The 20,478-nt window shown below is 37.8% G+C and overlaps 1 protein-coding gene across 1 annotated transcript in view; it reads left to right on the top strand.

The window, feature by feature from the left end:
* ZNF609 (zinc finger protein 609) overlaps positions 1-20,478 on the top strand; it is a 173,374-nt gene that overhangs the window by 133,759 nt on the left and 19,137 nt on the right. The gene's annotated exons all lie outside the window — the stretch shown is intronic.

Genomic DNA, 20,478 nt, shown 5'->3' with positions numbered 1-20,478 from the left:
CATGTAAGCCAATGGTTTACTGTTTGGGGCAGCATACGAGCTAGATGATCTTTAAATTATGTATAATTTAAAAGTGTATGTGTACTTTGAGATGGAGAGAAGAGCAATTGTGTGGGAGAAGGAAGAGGGTGGGTAAATAGCTGTCATCTACACAGCCCCAGGGTGATTTCTGTGTACTCTGGCTCTTGTTACCTGGGACAGCATTTGGCCCTGCTTCAAACTCTGTGGTTGAGCCCCGTGCTTTGGTCTGTGGGTAGCAGTTTACTCATTATCAGAGTAATAGGCAGTGGTTTTGCTTAGCAGGAAGTTAGTTTGCCTGTAGTAGCTCCGCTGAGAAACCTGCCTCAGCTGTTCTGCATCCTCGTCTGATTGCAGATCCCGGCTGTGGGTCTTTATCTTTCTCACTAAAAGGAAGGGGCTGTCCATTAATCTTCTTCATGGAAATAGTAACCTTGGGAGTTATAACCTTGGTTATTCTGTGTGATTCTGACGTGAGAAAGTATGTGCGTGAACTGTGACATATCTAATTTGGGATGTTTATATTGGAAAGGTAAGATGGTACCCAGGTACTGGTTTTTCTTTTTCCTTGGCTGTATATAATTAACACTGTTTCACCTTCAGTCTTGCCTTAGGCAGCGCTTTGCTTATCTGGAGAGAGATGTTTCTCAGTGACCAAGCTTTCTCCACTGCTTAGCCATTTGCATACTAGCCTGGCTCCCACAGAAACTGTTCTACCAATAGCACAGTCATAAAGAGCCTAGCAGCCATTGTCTGGCACCACAAATCTTCATAGCAACAGACCACCACATGGCAACAGCAGCCACACAAAGAAAACACTAGGGAAATCAATACTTACTTTCTCCCACCCTTCCCCCACACCAAACAACAGCCAACACATTCTTTCCACCTAGCACCTTTCTCCTAGGGGATGCTTTAGGGCAGTTACGTGTTTATATACCCTTGTGGATTGTGTTATCTGTCCACTGTCATATATTTAAATCGTAAAGCCCTAAGGAGAAATTTCAGCTACAGGCTTTTTTGAGTTCCATTTTACAAATTGCAAAATAAACTAATCTCCAAGGGAGAGAGATGTCCTTTTGTGCACTCTCGCCTACCTCCTTCCTGCCTCCCAGCAAAGCAGTCAGGTAGTACAGGTGGCTAGGCTGCAGGCTTGCAAGATAGGTATGGTTGTTTCAAATGAGATTCTTTTGATATTTCAGTAACAAAACCCTCTAAGATGGGCTCAGAGCAGACCTGATTTGTTACTAATGCTCTCCTTTAACAAATAAGTTCGTTCTTGATACTTATGTACGTACCCAGGTTGATGATACCTAGGCAATAAATATAGTTCTGGCATAAACAGGGGCTAATCACTAGCCCCAGCTAATTTAGCTAATTCGACATGTGATTCCAAGAGAAAAAGGCCCTATTTGAGACCCTTGATGTTTTCTTACCCTGTTGATGATGTCATTTAACTGGTCTGGGCCTTAGTTTCCTCATTTGTAAAATGAGGAGGTTGGATTACCTATCTCTGTGGTCCTTTCAGCTCTCATATTGACAATTCTGTGATCATCTGTGTGGAACAGAAGAGGGAACTGTCTTTTTTAATCCTCGGTTGTGGCAAGGTCTGCTGGAAGGTGTCGTTGAACCCTCCATCTCGGTGCTTACACTGCTAAAACAGGTCCTGGCCCTGCCCTGGCTGATAAAGCTGCTGTAACCATGATGAGCAGAAGCTATTAACAAACTTGGCAACTAGCCTTTTCTCCCACAGCAGTAGTTTCAGACTAGCTCAGGCAGAGCTTTGCTCCCAGGTCACTGCTGCTGCCTCTTAATGATACCAGTGAGAACTAACTCACTCACTCTCTCACACACACTCACACTCTCTCACTCTCTCTCTCTCTGTCTCTCTCTATCTCTCTGTCTCTCTCTCTCTCTCTCTCTCTCTCTCTCTCTGTCTCTCTCTCTCTCTCTCTCTGTCTCTCTCTGTCTCTGTCTCTCTCTCTCTGTGTCTGTCTTCTCTCTCTCTCTCTCTCTCTACACACACACACACACACACCAGTGAGAACTAACACGCACGCATGCGTGCAGTCTGTCTCTTTTTTTCTCTTTCTCTGTCTCTGACTACTCTGTTCTCCACCTCTTCTGATACTTCATTATCCCATCTCCCTCAGGCTTTACAGAACAAAGAAATCATAGGGCATCAACTTTATAATTTAGGCAGCTGGAGATAATTTCCCCAGGATAGGGTGGGTAGGTAGCTGATTTCCCCTGGCATGAGGCAGCATTGCTAAATGGCCTGTGTTTTGTCTGCCAGGCTTAGGCTTTGTTAGGCCCATTCAGGCTTCTCTATTTGAGTTAAATTATAGTGGCAAACCAGGCCCATGTACTTTGAGAGGGGTAGGAGTTAGTAAAAACTGGAAAGTGTGTCATTTATAGGCCCTGCTACTTGCTAATTGCTCAAGAAATTTTTGTTTAATCTACTGTCCCTGTACTTACTTCTGCCAGATCCTTTATTTCCCTTAGTTGCTGCCTTCATGGCCTTCTCCATAGCAACAAGCTCTATGACAAAAAGGCTGTGGTGAGAAATTGAGTAGTCTCCCCTCCCACAAGTTGTACTCTATTTTCTCTTTAGGATATCTTTAAAAAGCTTAAAAGACTGCTATCAAATAATTTCTACCCCCATTGAACTCATAATAAAATGAAACTTTTAACCCTGAACTAATTCAGTGAACAACCTGCCTTCTCCTTATTTAACTCTGATTATCCTCATCTTTTGAAAAATTTCCCATATTATTCCATACACTTGAAATACTGTGCATCTTCCCATTTACCAAGCTCCTCTCTGCTTTTCGGCTTTTAGCCTACTACTTAGAATTATTATATAAAAAAATCTCCTAGAATCAGGAATCTGGAGAATGAACAGATATAGAAAGTGGGAAATAACCCCCACCCCAGCCCCCATGTGCTGTTGCATTAGATATTAGACTGGTCTGCCACCCTGGAGACTGGGCAGAGTGCCTGAAGTATAGAAGTACCCTGTGCCTCAGCGGATCCTGGCACTGATCTACAAGAGTCACAGACCCCAAGGTTTTGTTTTGTTTTTATGTTAATAGGCCTGACTGAACAATAATATAAATATAAATATGTATGCAAATCATAAGCATGCACACAAATCATGAGCATGCAGATCATGCAGATCATTGAATTTTCAAAGCGAACACACTTTGTATACTAACGCCTAGATGAAGAAATACTGTAAACGCTGGGGTTCTGCAATATTATCAGAACCCCAGAAGCCCCTTCATACCTCCCTCCAATAGATAACCCCCATCCAAGAAAATAAATTCCGACTGCTAACATAGATTAGTGTTAACTATTTTGAACATTATATAAATAGAACTATTACAGTATGTACTTTTTTATGTCTAGCTGCTCAACATATGCCAGTGAAATTCGTCCATATTATTGCATGTAGTTGTATTTTGTTTATTCTTGTTATTTTATAGTTTTCCATTATGTAAATACAATTTAACCTCCCCCCTCCTCCATCTACAGTTTCAGTTTCCACACCTTAGTTACCTGTAATTAACTTTCGTACAAAAATATTAAATGGAAAATTCCATAAATAAACAATTCATGAGTTTTAAATTGCACGCCATTCTGAGTAGCGTGATGAAATCTCCTGTCGTCCAGCTCCATCTTCCTCAGGACATGAATCATCCCTTTTTCCAGCATATCCACACTGCATACACTACCCATCCATTAGTCACTTAGTAGCTATCTCAATTATCAGATCTGCAGTGCTTGTGTTCAGGTTACCCTTTCTTTACTTAATAATGGCTACAAATTGCAAGAGTAGTGATGCTGGCAATTCAGATATGCCAAAGAGAAGCAAGCTGTAAAGTGCTTCCTTTAAATGAAAGGGTATAAGTTCTTGACGTAATAAAAGTTGCTGAGATCTATGGTAAGAATCTTCTATCTGTGAAATAAGATATTTTGAGAGAGAGAGAGAGCTCATACATTCACATAACTTTTATTTCAGTATACATTTAATTGTTCTATTTTATTATTTGTTCTTGTTATTAATCTCTTACTATACCTAATTTACAAATTGAACTTCATCATAGGTATGTATGTATAGGAAAAAACATAGTATATATATAGAGAGAGTTTGGTACTATTCGTGGTTTCAGGCATCCACTGGGAGCCGTGATGGGTAAGGGGGAACTGCTATGTAATAGTACTTATTTATTAAGCTGTTGATGAGCATTTGGGTTGTGTTGAGTTGGGGGCTGTTGTGAAAAATGCTGCTGTGAAAATTCTTATACATGTCTTTTTGGGGAATATATGTATACATTCCTATTCTATATATACTTAGGAATGGAATTCCTGGGTCATAAGGTATGCATATGATCAGCTTTAATTGATATTGCCAGTTTGCTAAAGTGTCTGGACCAATTTATACTCCTATTTTCAGTTGGACTCCTGGTCGCTCTGCCCCCCTTGCCAACACTTGACCTTATTTGTCTTTTTCATTTTTGTCAGTCTGTTTAGTGTGTGCTGGTATCTCATTGTGTTATTAATTTCCATTTCCATGGTGAGCCATGAAATTGAGCATCTTTTCCTTTGCTCGTTGGCCATCTGGAAATCTTTTTTATGAAGTGCATTTACCCATTTTTTGGATTGTATTGTATGTTTTTTTTCTTAGTGATATATAGGAGTTCTTTGTAAGTTCTGGTTTTGAGGACTTTATCAGATATATGTACTGTATATATCTTCTATTCCATATCTTGTGTTTTCTCTTTAGTACCTTTTCTTGAAACCTATATAATTTTTTAACCAATGTCACCCTATAAATTTTAAAATAATTAAATAAAAATAATACCATTTTATGAGTGGATGGTCATCATTTTTATAAGGTCTAGTTCATCTTTTTTTTTTCTTTTAGTTAATGTCCTATTTAAGGAAATTTTGCCTTTCCCAAGATAAAAAAGATATTTTCCTGTATTTTATTCTGAGAACTTTATTGCTCTTCTTATTTAGATCTACTATCTAGCTGAAATTGATTTTATTTTTTTAAAGTATGAGTTGGGAGTCAAGATTCTATTTTTTTCATATGGATACCTTATTGACCCAGCACCTTATTGAAAAGATCACGCTTTCTTCCCCTGCACTGCAGTGTCACATTTGTCATAAATCAAGTGACTTGTGTGTGGGTTTATTTCAGGGCTCTCTCTTTTATTCCATTCATCCGTTTGTCTAATCTTGTGTCAATACTACACTGTTATAATAACTATAGCTTTATAAGTCTTAGTATCTAGTAGTATAAGTCCTCTAGCTTGTATTTCAAGATTGCCTTAGATATTCTTGGCCTTTTGCATATAAATTTTAGCATCGGTTTGTGAATTTTTATTAAAAAAAAACCTCTGAGATTTTGATTGAGATTACATCAAAGCTACAGATCAATTTGGAGAAGACCCAAAGTTTTATTCTTTTTTATTTAAGCTAGTGTTACTCAGTTTGGGGAAAGGAGGGAAGATGAGAGCAAGTCTGTGATATCATTTGGGGAACTTGTTTAAAATATATGTTAGCTATCCCCCACTCCTCATATTCTGAATTATCAGGTACAGGATGGAGCTTGGGCATGTTTATTGTGAAACAGCTCCCCTAGAAATTATGTTTTGCTGTCATCACCACTGTTCTCCACTACGCTGTTTGAGAACCACTGCCATAGACTACATTCTCCTTGGCTGGCAGCAGTAATTCACTGAGGATAGTTAAGGTAAAATCTGACTGATTTAGTCAACTCCAGGTCTGCTTTGGGGGCTGCATTAGTTTCCTAAGGCTGTTATAACAAAGTAACAAACACTGGGTGGCTTAAAACAACAAATTTATTGTCTCACAGTTTTGGAGGCTAGAAGTAAGAAATCAAGGTGTTGGCAGAGCTGTGCTCTCTCTGATGGTTGGAGGGGAGAATCTTTCCTTGCCTCTTCGAGCTTCGGGTGTTTGCCAGCAGTCCTGGTTTCTCTTGGCTTGTAGATAGCATCACTGCAGTCACATGGCTGTGTTCTCGCTGTGTGCCTTCACATCTTCTTCTCTCTGTGTGTGTCTGCCACTGTGTCCAGTTTTCCCCTTTTTATTAGGACACCAGTCATATTGGATTAGAGCTCACTTAATTGACCTCTTTTTAACTTGATTGCCTCTGTAAAGACCCTGTTTCCAAATAAGGTCACATTCTGAGGTTCTGGGGTTAGGACTTTGATATATCTTTTTGGGGGACACACTTCAACCCATATCAGAGACCATCAAACATTTCAGAATAATTATTGTCACAAGTTAAAGAGAGGAAGGAAATGTAGAACTGTATATAATAATGAGAGGCATTGCTTCCTAAAGCCAGTCTGGGCAGAGAAGAGCATCCACCCTCTGATCCCAACTGTTTCTCTCCTTACATTACCGTTCCCCCTCTCCCTGGCACTGCGAGCCACAATGTGTTCAGTTCTGCTCTGTTAACAAATCCTGAAAATGTCAAGTGGAGGTTAACAGAAAGAAAAAAGGTTTCAGCAGTTAGCTGCATCTGTCAGCCTCTTGCTAAAGAAGGCTGAAAGGAAAAGTGCCTCATGTAATCCAGCCCCTGGCCATGTTCTTATCCCGCTTCTTCCTGCTAGGTCATAAAGCAGTAAAACTGTGGACAAGTGCGATTCCATCTCAACCCCAGGCAAGTATTTCCTCAAAGCTGTCCCACTGAGATGATACCATCCTTCTTATTGCCAGTGATTTTCAGACAAGGACTCCAGCTGGACAGCTGAGGGCATGATGACCTCTGCTGAACCACCTCCCACTGCGGGTACAGTGTGTGGTTACCTCAGCAAGAGGAAAGGGAGGATGTGTGATTTAAGGGTGTGGTGAACCCGCCTTTGTTGCGCTTATGCAGAGTTTCCATGGTGTGGGAACTTGTAGATGGGAGGAGAGACTGTATCAGATCTTTAGTGTTTCTCCTCAGCCTCCCCACAGCCTAGGGGTGGAGTGGTTTACATTGGCGAATGTTCCACTTTGGCCTTATATCTGTCTCTACCCTATACCAGTTTTTTTTTTTTTTTTTCCTGCTTATAGTTATAGCAGTAACAGATCTACCTAACCACTCCCCAAATTGATACTTGCTTGATAATGTTTTCAGCTCACTATTATACTGATTCTGTGGAGAGAAAATACCATGATCATGGGGAAATGGTTCCAGGATGAGGGGTGTTATTACCTTTGTGCATTCTTTGGGTCATTCAGCCCCAAAAGATCCCAGAAATAAAAGCTCAGGATTTTTGTTTCCTGTCAATCTCAGAACTGAAGGCAGAAAAATTTGAAGGCACCATTTTCCATAGCAGTGGTTCTCAGATTTGATGCACATTAGAATGTGGGGGTAGGAATTTAAAAAATCCTGAGGCCAGGTCTCACCCAATTAAATTAAATCAGAATGTCTGTAGGTGGGAGCCAGATGTCAGTAGTGGTTAAAGACCTCCAGGTGCATTCCGTGTGCAGCAAAGTTTGGGAACCACTGGCCATGCTCCATAGCTCCATAGGCTCCAAACATTTCTGCAGAAGACCTTATCCTGAATTGCTCTCTTGGGCAACTTCAGAGATTTATACTTAGAATGTTAATAAAGGGCTCCTGGGAAATATAGATTCTCTTTGGAAGTATCCTCTCGAAGGGAATAATAACTACATTTCTACCTTTGGATTTCTGGTTTTGGAAGACCCATACATGATTTGATCCTTCCCTGCAGTCAAATCCATGACTTGTAAATGAATGGATTGCCAGGATAAGTGAGACAAAAACCTGGAGATGTTAGCTATTTGGGGTTCTGCCTGCATGAGGTTTGCTCGGATGTAAGAATTTAGAGCATAGCAAAGCATTCTTTCTAGTAATTTTCACTGCAATAGACAAATTTGGGGCAAGGGTTTTCCCTGAAATATGGCACTCTACCAAAGATCCTGACATTACTTACATGGCAAACCCATGGAAGCGGGGGAGGGAGGGGGAGAGGGTGGCTTTCAGATGAACAACCAGTTTGCTGGGAAAATCTTAACTAGTAGATGAACCACAGATGGTCCTAATTCCCACTAGTCTTTTCATTTCTGGAGGCTACTCATGCTTGTGAACTCCTGATTATGTTAACTCTTTACCTACATCTTTGGTTTGAACTTTTGTCCTAGAAGAAACAGTGCTCAGAAATTTGCATAATCTCTAATCACATGGCAAGATTGAATATTAGATAATAATATGCCAGAGCTCAGCTGTGGAAAGTAAACAATTACTACATTCCCCCAGTTGGGGCTTCCACAGAGGTAGTCGTACTCAGAGTTCCAAACGAGCCTTCCTCACAGGCATCCTCTTGGAACGCTCTCTTCTCTCTCAGTTCTAGCCAGTTTCCTGCAGGTTTCTGCTCCAGGCCAAGATGCAGCTATGCTTGTAGGTTTCCAGAAACTATGGCTTATTTACTTTAATATGGTCTTTTCCTCCACCCCATCTTCTAAAGAGAACTAGAAAACGTGATACTACTATTGACTGGGAGTTGAGATATTTATTACGAATGCATCCTCCTTTTTGCACCCCCACTCCTAAGATCAATAGACAAACATGTATGTCATTCTCCTTCAAAAAGAAATTGGAACCAGGCAGAGCCCATTAACAGGCTCTTGATCATTTAAGTAGTAGCTAAAAGGATCTTTGGTCCATATAAGAGGCTTGGGAAGAGTAAAGAGGACTTTACCAGGAAAGCAGAGAACACAGCTAAAGGCATATTCAACTTCTAGAGGACAGGACTAATTGAACAACAGTTTGGCACCAGTGTAAACAGCGTAAGCAACAACCATTAGCTTGTATATTGTTAACTATTCTCATTAGCCCTGGACATTAGGCTTATTAGCACTTTTTATTTCTCTCCTCAAGCTAAGGAAATACAGCTTCCAAGGGAATCATTTTTTTTAGGTGACAGCTTTTTAAAAAAGAAAAGAACAAAGAAAAAGAAACAGGGGTCTTTAGAAAATAACAGATGATAGAACTGGTGTTTACACACCCAGGAATATATCCTTTCTGCCTTGAGATTTGAGTCTTAGGAGTCAGTTGTAAATTACATGAAATATATAAAATGATTTGGTACCACAGGCAGGGTTGTTGCTAAGTCTGCTAGTTTTTAATTCCAAAGTAGACACTGTGCAAATGATCTGACATGCCATCTGTAGATGGTGGGCAAAATTGATGAGCTCTTGATCTAGTTGGTAGCTTTGTTTTTTTTTTATAAAACTCGGTAAGTTGAAATTTTGAAGTAGAAAGATTTTTATACTTATCTTTAGACCAAGAGATCCCCTACTAGGTCATTTTGTAGTAGGAGGAATGGGTATGGCTTAAAAATCTTTGTTTTAAGCTATGCTTAACTGCACTTTGAATTAAAAATGAGAGGCGATAAACTATATTGCCTACATTTTCTGTTCCACCACTAGCCACTATTTTTTCTTTTGATATTTTTTAAAAAGTACATTATTTAAACCTATTTAAAGAATAATGCCTGGTTTTTTGGATATGACACCAAAAGCTCAGGCAACAAAAGAAAAAAATAGGTAAATTAGATTTCATTAATATTTAAAACCTTTGTTCATCAAAAGACTCTATCAAGAGAATAAGAAAGACAACTCACAAAATGGGAGAAAATATTTACAAATCATATATCTGATAAGGAGTTAATATCTAGAATATATAAAGAACTTGTACAACTCAGTAAAAAACCAAATAACCTTAATGAAAACAGAGCAAAGGACTTGCATAGACATTTTGTTAAAGAAGATATACAGCCAATAAGCACATGAAAACATGCTCAGCATCATTAATCATAAGGGAAATGCAAATCAAAACTGAGATGAGATACCACTGCACACATACTAGGATGGCTATTATCAAAAAAAAATGGAAGGTTACAGCTGTTGAAGAGGATATAGAAAAATTGGAACCATTGTGGATTGCAGGTGGGAATGGAAAATGTTGCAGCCATTGCAGAAAACAGTTTGGTGGTTCCTCAAAAAGTTAAACATAGGCCGTAGCCAGTTAGGAACTGGGCCGCACAGCAGGAGGTGAGCGGTGGCCAGTGAGCGAAGCTTCATCTGTATTTGCAGCCGCTCCCCAGTGCTAGCATCACCACCTCAGCTCCACCTCAGATCATCAGGCATTAGATTCTCATAGGAGCACTGGTCCCTAGTACCAAAAAGGTTGGGGACCGCTGTCCTAAAGAATTAAAAACGGATGTTCACACAAAACTTGTACATGAGTATTCATAGCAACGTTATTCACAATAGCCAAAAGATGGAAACAACCCAGTGCCCATCAACAAATGAATGAATAAACAAATTGTGGTATATACTTACAATGGAATATTACTCAGCAGTAAAAAGAATGAAATTCTGATACATGCTACAATGTGGATAAACCTTGAAAAAAATATGCTAAGTGAAATAAGCCAGACACAATAGAATAAGTATTGTATGACTCCACTCATATGAGGTATCTAGAATAGGCAAATGTGTAAAGACAGAAAGAATAGAGTTACTGTGAGCTAGGGGACTGAGGGAATAGGGAGTTATTGCTTAACGGTTACAGAATTTCTGTTTCAGATGATGAAAAAGTTTTAGAACTAGATAGTAATGATGGTTCAAAAAAAAGTAGTGACTTTTTATTGTCGAAAATTTGGGAAACAAAGAAAAAGGAGAAATCATAAATCACAAAGAAGAAAATCATAAATCACCTGGAAAAAAACAGTGTTATGATTTTGTCATATTATACATAACATTTTTGTTTTATTTTTAACAAATGGGGACCCTTTTCTGTATATTTGTAATCTTTGTTTATAGAGAAATATATCATGAACATTCTCTTATAACATTAAATGGACTTCTATAACATTTTAAGTAACCACATATTATTCAGTGTTAAAGATGTATCATGATTTAGTTACATCCTTTTTAAAAATGGCTTAAAAATATATACTTATGAAATTTTCCAGTTCTTGAAGAACTGAGCTTTGTTTCTCATATCATCAATAAAATACAGACAAAGAAACACGTTATGTGTTTCATAATAACCTTACAGCTTTGGACTTTTGAGTTCCTGTCTGTCCCCTTGTTGCCTTTTGCTTTCTTTGACATTTTCTTTTTGCTTCTTGCCTCTTCTTTCCCTTTGCCACCAGTATGCAGCTTTATTGCTGCTTCTATTTCTTTTCTGGTAGAGGGAGGTCAAACACAAAATCAATAACCTGCAACTGAGCCAAAAATAAGCCTACAAATGTTGATGTCTTTCACACTAGTCCACAATTGTATTCTCAAGTACAGTACATGAACCATTTAGTGTTTCACACCTGGAAATGTGAGCTGCTGAGAACCAATAAAGTGTATCCTCATCTTGAAAGACAGCATAGTTAAAAATACAGGCTTTAGTTTAGAGTCAGACTGATTTGGATTCAGGTCCTAGCTTTGCATCTTATTTAGCTATGTAAACATTGGAACACATTGCTCTAAGCTTTCATTTTTTCACCTGTAAAATGGGAATGATAATACTTTGGGGGTTGTTGAGAGGATTGAATATCAGATAACATATGGAAGATTCTTAAACACAATAAATGGTAACTATTATCTTGAAAGCCATCAAGGCTTCACAGAAATAATGTACATACCCCCACTCCCACACCACCACCCACCCCCAAATCAGAGAAAGCAACGAAGGATTTAATCCATTGTGTCCGAGACTAAGCATCTTTACTTTTTGTATCATTAGGATCTGGGAAACCTCTTCCACAACTTTAGTGGGATTATACTGGAGTCTAAATCTTAATTCAGTGGGCAGATTCGGTGTATGATAACAGTTAAGGTCTAGGATGCTACTGATGGTTCATCTCATAGGTGGAAAAGGAAGATAGATGCTTATTGCAAAATCTACAGCAAATTTTGTCTGGCAGCAAGACATAAATAAAAGGTAAAAATTTGAACTGATTTCAGCTTTGGTTGAAAAAATTCAGAAATTGGCTTTTAAATGTGAGCCCAGTGAAATAAAATATGTATGGTGGATATCGTTTTTACAGTCGATGTTAACCCTGTGATGAATTTTGAAAAAGTGGGATCGTTGTAACTTTAAATGAAGCATAAAAATATAGGACTCAGTTCATTGTATTTGTGGTTTAAAAAAATTCTAAATCTTTACAATGCATTTTAATATCGTAAACTTCTGTGTAGGATGTTGTCACTTAGGCTTACTAACACTCCTTCCCTGAAACCCAGCATGCACATGCACACGCACACATGCATGTACGCATGCTACTAGAAATTTGGTGAACCACACTGGGTTGAGAATATTATAATTTTGTCAATTATAGCTTAATAAGAAATTTTAAAAATAATAAAAATCCAAACGAAAAAAAAGTTTATTTTGTACATGGATATAAATTCAAGATTTATTAAAGTGGTACGTACTTGTTTGTTTGATTTTTGTAAAGCCACTTGATTAAAATGATACATAAGTAAATATCCAAATTTCTAGGTTAAAAGGCTAAGCATAAAAGAAATGGAAGAAATCACAAAGAAAAAGACTGATGGATTTGGTTACTTTAGACATGTAAACCGTTACTAATTCAGAGAACATCTGAAACAACTTTGTCTAAAGCTAGCCCTATTTACTTTCCAATGGGCTGAAATGAAAAGAAAGTCATGCCTTATCACATTTTCGCCATGTAATGCCAAATAGGCAGCTTTGTTTCCTAAGATTTCTGACGTTTTTTCATGTTTGCTTTGCATATGGGAGCTCTTTCAGGAAATCTTATAAGTGAAGTATCTTCATATACGTGTAACTATACTACCAAATACTGTGTATTAAGAGCCTTATTGATGATAAAATCAGCAGATGCCATATAATTGAGAACTGAAGAGATCACGTTGAGCTAAATTATAGAATTCAGTCCGTTTTCAGCTCTTCCTGAAGGGTGACTCTGGGTAAGGCAGCTGAGCAGACCACAGCAGCTCTTCATCAGCCTATTTTTAACTAGGAGACCAGGTAACTGCAATAGGTGCCTGCTATAATGAGTGGTTAGGTAGGAGCAGTGAGCAATAGTTCAGTTTCCATTCAGTGTGGGGGTTCCCCAGCCAGTTCATCATTAGCATTTGGAGGAGAAAGATTGTGGCAGGAGCTGTCAAGAGGACTATACGAGGAGAAAGCATCCTTGACACAGCAAGGACATAAAATGACCTGAAAATTTATAAGCTGCTCTAGCAATGATAGCTGGTAGAGAAGTCCTGGTTAGAAGTTCCTCACAGGTGTTCTCCAGACACCAACATCGTAGTTTTCTACAGATGCTTCCCTCTTCAGGAGGAAGTAGAAGCTGGTTTGTTTCCATTCACATGTTATGTGTTAGCTCTCTCACCTACTCTCTCATTAACCACTGCTATCACCACCATCCTCAGCTGTTTGTGTACCAGAAGTTCCGTTATTCAGAATTTAAAAAAAATAATAAAAACAAATAAATAACCTCATAACATGAAATCTTAGAGTTCAGTTCACATCTTTTGTTATACCATATTGCCTAAGATACTGAAAGTCTATAGAACGCACACTTATGGCTGTGCCTAGACAGGGCTTCCATCTGGTCCAGATGCCTGATAAAACAGACTCTTGGGGAGCTACTCTATGTATGACCAACAATAATTTTATTTTAAGGCCATCTTTAAAAACTTACTTTGAGTCTAAATAACCCCTTATTTCCTTAGGCATGTTAGAATATTTATCACCTACCTTATGCATCCCTGTGATCTTTTTAATTAGTAGTGGTAAGAATTGCTGGTGATAATATCTTCCACTTTATATTAACAGTTCTTGTCCGCTCTACCTCATTATTGATTATAAGTTTTCTTGGAAGCAGAGACTGAAAATTATTCAACCCCACTTCTCCACCCACACACACATAGCATATTGCTTTGAATTAATAGCTTTTTGTAGATTGGATGAGAAAACATTGGTATTTGAGTTGTCTTTGATTTTAATTTCTTAGCAATGTCCAGGATTTCCCACTGTCAAAGACTTTGAGCCAAAGGGCAATAAATGGTAGAGGAGCCATCAAGTTGCTAATGAGTCATAAATTACCTCTTGCTCTATAATGTTGGAAGGAAACTGGAGTTATAAAAGACAATATGGTTGCTCTAGCACCATCTAGAGGAAAATCTAGAAATGTTTAAAATGTTATTTTACAATTTCACCATATCAGTTCATTTAAATCTAGACACCACAATCCTTCCTATCTCTTTACCTCATGATATGGTAAGGTGCAGTTTACTGGGCCATTCAGCCAAACTTTACTTTGTCTTTATTACCTGCTGCCTGATAACATATTATCTTTTTGTGTCTTTATCTGTTCCAGCTGGATTATAAGATACCTGAGGATAGGATAGGGACCAGGGCTTCTCCATGGCCCCTAACTGCTGATAGGAACTCATTAAATATTGATTACTGAGTGACAGAAACAGACATTAGAAATAACCTTACGAGTTTGATATAGTACAGCAATATGAATGGTTCTTAACAACATAGTGCCAAGTTGGAAAAAAAAATGAGATCTATAACATAATACTATATATATATATATATAAATTAAAATGCATGAAATCAAAACAATGTATATTTTATATGAATATATACAAACAAAAATGTGTATATTAAACAAAGAATGGCTATGGGGCATGGGAATTGTCTAAAATGAAACCATTAAATAACAAAAAGAAGCTGAAAACCATGCTTTCATTCTTACCATATTTAGAAGACAGTGGATGAGCAATACCTGTTAGGGATGGGTGAATTAAGCGACATAGCACATCAATCAAAAGTTCTTATTTTCTGTCTATAACTTATTTTAATACGTTCAGGCACCAATCAGTAACAGTTAACAAGTATTCATTTAGCACCAAGCATTAGACTAACTTCTTCTGGGTCTTCTTCCTGCTAACACACAGCTTCAGCTCATCATCACATGGCTTCAGTCTTTTATGTGTGCCATGCTTATCCCCGGTCCCCTTAAGATTTACAAAATTCTACCTATTCTTCCTTCTCTGATCTATCTCATGGTTATACTACAGTATATAGCATATGTATTTTTTTTACTAATGATTTTATGTATATTCATTTCCCTCTCCCAGAATTAAGTTTTGAATCTCCAATAGCACTTGGCACAATAATGAGGTATAAAAAGTAATATATACTTGCTAGCTGATCGCATGAAAGCAATATTTGAGGTACATCAATCTGATAGTGTTTTACCGGCTGGATTGACAGAAAGAATTAAAGACTAGAGTTAGGGAACACAATTCAAAGCCTGTTGGAAGAGTCTAGAGGAGCGTTAATGAGGACTTAGACTCTGGTGGTTGCGGTGGGGATGGAGTGGAAGATATTATTCAGGGAGAATTCAAAGGCAGAATGGACAGGCCGCAGTGGCTGGCTCTATCCAAATGCCAGCACTGTTTCCTCCTTCTTCAGCCTATGATCCCTCCTCGTTATGCCCAAAGTTCCCTTTACGGATCATGAGTTCTACTCTTCAGGGTCCAGAATTCTCATAACTTAGGAGAGTTCCAGCTGGGCTAGTGGCTCCCCAGAAGGCAAACCTGACAGCAGTGGTAAAACGGGGTGGCCCCCAACTTTCTGTCCTCTAGCATGAAGATAGCAGCAGCTTAGTTAGCATCTCCATAAAAAGGCAAAAGTAAAACATTTCTTGGGTTTTATGCCTTAAGTGAGCATTCTAAAACTTTTTGGACTCAGGACTCCTTTCCACACTTAAAAATTATTAATGACCTCTAAGAGCTTTTTATATCTGTTGATTTGGTATCTATTATATTTACCATAATAGGAATTAAAATAAACTTTAAAATGTGTATTTATTAATTCATTTAAAAATAACTAATAAACCTATTACATGTTAACATAACATGTTTATGTAAAATAACTATAGTTTTTTAAAAAATTGGTGAAAAGTATAGCACTGTTTTATATTTCTATAAATCTTTTTGATGCCTGGTTTAATAGAAGACAAGCTAAATTCTCATATATATTTCTATATTCGGTTTGTTGAAGTATCACTTCATGAGCTCTGGAAAACTTACGTACACTCGTGAGAAAATGAAAATTAGAAGACAAGTTTGTCTTAGTTATATTACAAAAGTAGTTTTGACTTTGTACACCCCTTGAAATTATCTTTGGGACTTCCAGGGGTCCCTGAACCACACACTGAGAACCACTGCCTTAAGCAATTCTTTTTAGTTTTTTTCTGTCGAGAGCCTTGAAGATGTATGTTTCATTTTGTAGCCATGTCTAGGTATTCTTAGCACCTGTACTGAGACCTTGATTACCCACTGGTAGAGATAACATACTTGAAAGAGGAATCGAAACAAGTCTTCAATTGAAAAATATTTGGGTTTTTTTGGATATTGACCACACACCCCCATACACTGTATTCAAAAGCTCACTGACAAAGTAGTTGTAGGGAGTTATCAGAAATGGTTTTGTCTGACTAACTGATTCCTTTGGCAACTAGCTCTAGAACTTTTCCCCATGGACTTTGAGTTTCAGACATAACAGACTCTTAAGATAATTATGGAATTAATGGATGTGGAATGTGGAATGTATATGGCCATGAAGTCAAATAAGAGGACCTATAGGCCTAAGGATAGCGCTACATTAGTATTGACTCCCTGATTTCCTCATCTAGAGTAGACTACGAGAAGGAAGCTGGATTTATACAGAGGCTGGTGACAGGGAAAGACTACTAGACATATTAATGACAAGAAAGTGACTGCTAGCAACCAGAGAGGAAACTGAAAAGCAAAACACAGAAATTCAACAGATCAATTTGGTCAATTAATAGAGGGCCATTAACCCATAACACCTCAGTAAACTTTAAAGGGACATCTCTTACCATGCCATAGGATAATCATGTCTTGAATAATATCTGAGTTATCAAGGAAAAGATTTAAATATCCTCTATATGAAGAGAGAGTCTTCAACTTATGGATGGCTTGTGTTTCAAAGTTAATTTAATTTTCAAAATATTTTTGGAACTCCAAACATTTTCCCATAGAAACAGTTAAATAACTGTTATTTTGGGTCCCAGACAAGCTGCTTTTTGCATTTTATCTGTTCAACAAACAACTTTTGAGTGCCTAATATTAATAGAAGTATTTTAGTTAACTCTCATATATAGCTTTGTTTTAATGAGAATGCTTTCTGAGGCCAAAGTTTGGGCATGTAAACCGTTCCTGTCTATCCTCCATCATTTGCCCTGCAAGGGTTCAGTGGTCTCTGTTGAGGGTTGGCAAACTACAGTTCAGGGGACAAATCCAGTTTGCTGCCTGATTTTGTAATTTTATTGGAACACAGCTATGCCCATTCGTTTACATGTTATCTGTGACTCTTCTTGTGCTACAAGAGTTGAAAAGTTACCACAGAGACTGTATGGCCTGCAAAGCCTAAAATATTTACTATATATCTATTATATAAAAAGTCTGTCAACCCCTGGTCTACATATTCTGACATGACCTCATCTCTCTGACCTCATCTCTTCCCCTCACTTACTCCACTGGAGCCTCGCTCTCTGCTTTGCTGTTCCTCAGAACACGCCATGCACATTCCCACTACGTGACCTTTGTACCTGCTTTTTCCTCTGTCTTGAATGTCACCGTCTCGTAAGGCTTTTCTTGACTGCCTTTTACAAAATAGCTAGATCCCCATCCCTCACATCTTCTATTCCTCTGCTCTTGCTTTGTTTTTTTCATAGGGCTTACTGTTATCTACAATATATTTACTTGTTCACTTATTTATTGTCTGTCTCCTATCACTGAAATATAAATAGCGTAAGAACAAGAATTGTCAGTTTTGTGCATTGCTATATCCCATCACTTGAGAACAGTATCTGGCCCAGAGTAGGTGTTCATTTGTTGAATGAATGAATGAATGAATGAATGAATGAATGCATGAATGCAAGCCAGCAAGCAAGCATACATGCATGCTGACCTGCTCATTATCCAGGGAGTGGTTGTCAGCATCAGCCAGGATTGAAAATTGGGCGTGAAACAAGTTTCAAAAACAGCATATAAGCAAATGCTGATGTTTCCATTTGAGAACTCAAAAGTTTCTGGAGTATTTAGTCGCACAGCCCTCTTCCCCCTACCCTTTCTCTTTTCCAGTCCCTCTCTTGAGAGCAGGCAGCTGGCTTTATTTATCTTTGTTCTCCAGTACCTAGGTCCGGTGAATTCCACAAAGTAGGCTCTTAATAAATATTTGCTCCTAGCCCAGGAATGATCGGACCTTTATGTCTTCTTAGCTGTTTTTTTGTAACTTCAATACTTAGCACAATGTCTGCCAAATAATAGAAACTCAGTACATATTTGCTCCAAGAAGGAATAAATAAGTTAAATTAATGCTTTGTCTACTCAGGATAAGACACTGCTCCAGGTTACCTATTGTTATGTAACAGAACACCCCCAAAACATAACATTCTAAAATTATATATTATTCCACATAGTTTCTATGGGTCAGAAATCCAGCAGTGGCCAGTTCTGTCTCGAGGCTTCTCATGACATTACAGTCAAGATGTCAGCTGGATCCGCCATCATCTGAAAGCTTATTTGAGGCTAGAGGATCCACTTCTAAGTTAGCCCACTCACATGGCAGTTAGCAGGAGGATTCACTTTCTGGCCTCATGGACTTTTCCATAGGATGCACTGCCTGAGTGTCCTCACACCACAGCTGTCTTCATCCAAGAGAAGTAATCCAAGAGCAAAAGCAAGGAGGAACTCACAGTGCCTTTTATCAGTTAGCCTGAGAAGTCATGCACATCATTTCCGCCACATTCAGTTTTTTAGAAACAAGTTGCTAACTGCAACCCTCACTCAAAGTGAGGGGAATTAGACCTTAACTTTTTGAAAGGAAGAATATCAAAGAATTTGTGGACATATGCCACAATCACACTGATACTCTAGAATAAATAGAAGTTGCCCATTTTAAGGAAGTAAGAAAGGGTTTCAGAGATGGTATCTATTCTGCCATTTAAATAACCGTTTCAAGTTCAATATTGCTGGCACTCTTTTGTAAAAGGGAAAAAAAAAATAACGTTTTAAAAATATTCCTACCCAAATAATTTTTTAATCTTTATTTTTGGAATAGGAAACAGATGCATATGGTGCAAAATTCAAAGATAAAATGAGTATTAAATGAAAAACAAGTTTTCCTCACCTGAACCCCAGCCACTCAGTTTGTCTCCCTGGAGACCACTATTACTAGTTTATTTATCCTTCCAGCGTCCTTCTATATACTTATAAATACATACATATTTATACTTATTTTTTACACAGATAGTAGCATGCTGTAGTTACTATTGTGTACCTTGCTTTTTTGTCACTCACCTGTATATCTAAGTATTTGCTCCATATCAGTTTGTTTATAGTTACTTCATTCTTTTTCACAGCTGCAGAGTATTCCATTGTGAGGTACAAAAATGTTTTTAATGAGTCTCTCATTAAAGGACATTTAGTTTGTTTCCCATCTTTTGTTATTAAACACAGTTGTAGCAAATACCTCGTTTTTTTACAATGAGAATATTTCTGGGTAAATATGCCTTTCAGCATATTTTTTGGATCAAAGAATACGTGCTTTTTGAGAGAGAATGCAAAATTGCCTTCAGAGGTTGAACCAGTTTCATACACCCACCAGCAATATATGAATGTGGCAGTTTCCCTCTCTAGGCATAGTAACAGAAAATTTTAGAGATTTCATAATTTAAATACCTCTAGCTTATTTATTAAAACTAGCTGGAAAAACTATGTGGAGCAGTGTTGCCAATAAGTGTTGCCCAATAATTCTTTGTAGATCAATCTCAGGAAAGGTGGACTTTCTTTGTGGAAGTGAACTAATTGAGTTGGTCACTATATTCCAGAGAGCTTTTAACTCTTGGATAGAGTAGGATGCTACTGAGAGATAACCTATTGCGTGCTGTAGATCACTTTAATATTTTGTTGAAGTATAACATAAATAAAATGCACAAGTATTAAGTACATGGTTTGATGAATTTTTACATATGTATGTAGCTGTGTGACCTGTACCCCTAGAAGTTTCTCTTATGCTCTTTTTAGTTAATACCACCCTAAAAGGTAACCACCATTCTGATTTTTATTATCATAGATGAGTTTTCCCATCTTGAAATGTGATCACACATGGTATGTACTCTTTTGTCCAGCTTCTTTCACTTAACATTATGTTTATGAGATCCATCCATGCTTTAGTAGGTAACAGTTCATTCTTCAATGCTGTGTAGTATTACATTGTGAATATACCACAATTTATCCATTCTTTTTATGGACACTTGAGTTGTTTCTAGTTTGGTACTGTTACAAATGGAGCTGCTGTACACATTCTTTTAC

This window comes from Pteropus vampyrus, unplaced genomic scaffold, assembly GCF_000151845.1.
Source record: "Pteropus vampyrus isolate Shadow unplaced genomic scaffold, Pvam_2.0 Scaffold85, whole genome shotgun sequence".
In the NCBI taxonomy this organism is placed as follows: domain Eukaryota; kingdom Metazoa; phylum Chordata; class Mammalia; order Chiroptera; family Pteropodidae; genus Pteropus; species Pteropus vampyrus.
Note: the sequence above shows the minus strand (reverse complement) of the source record. Positions and strands in the feature narration are given on the sequence as shown.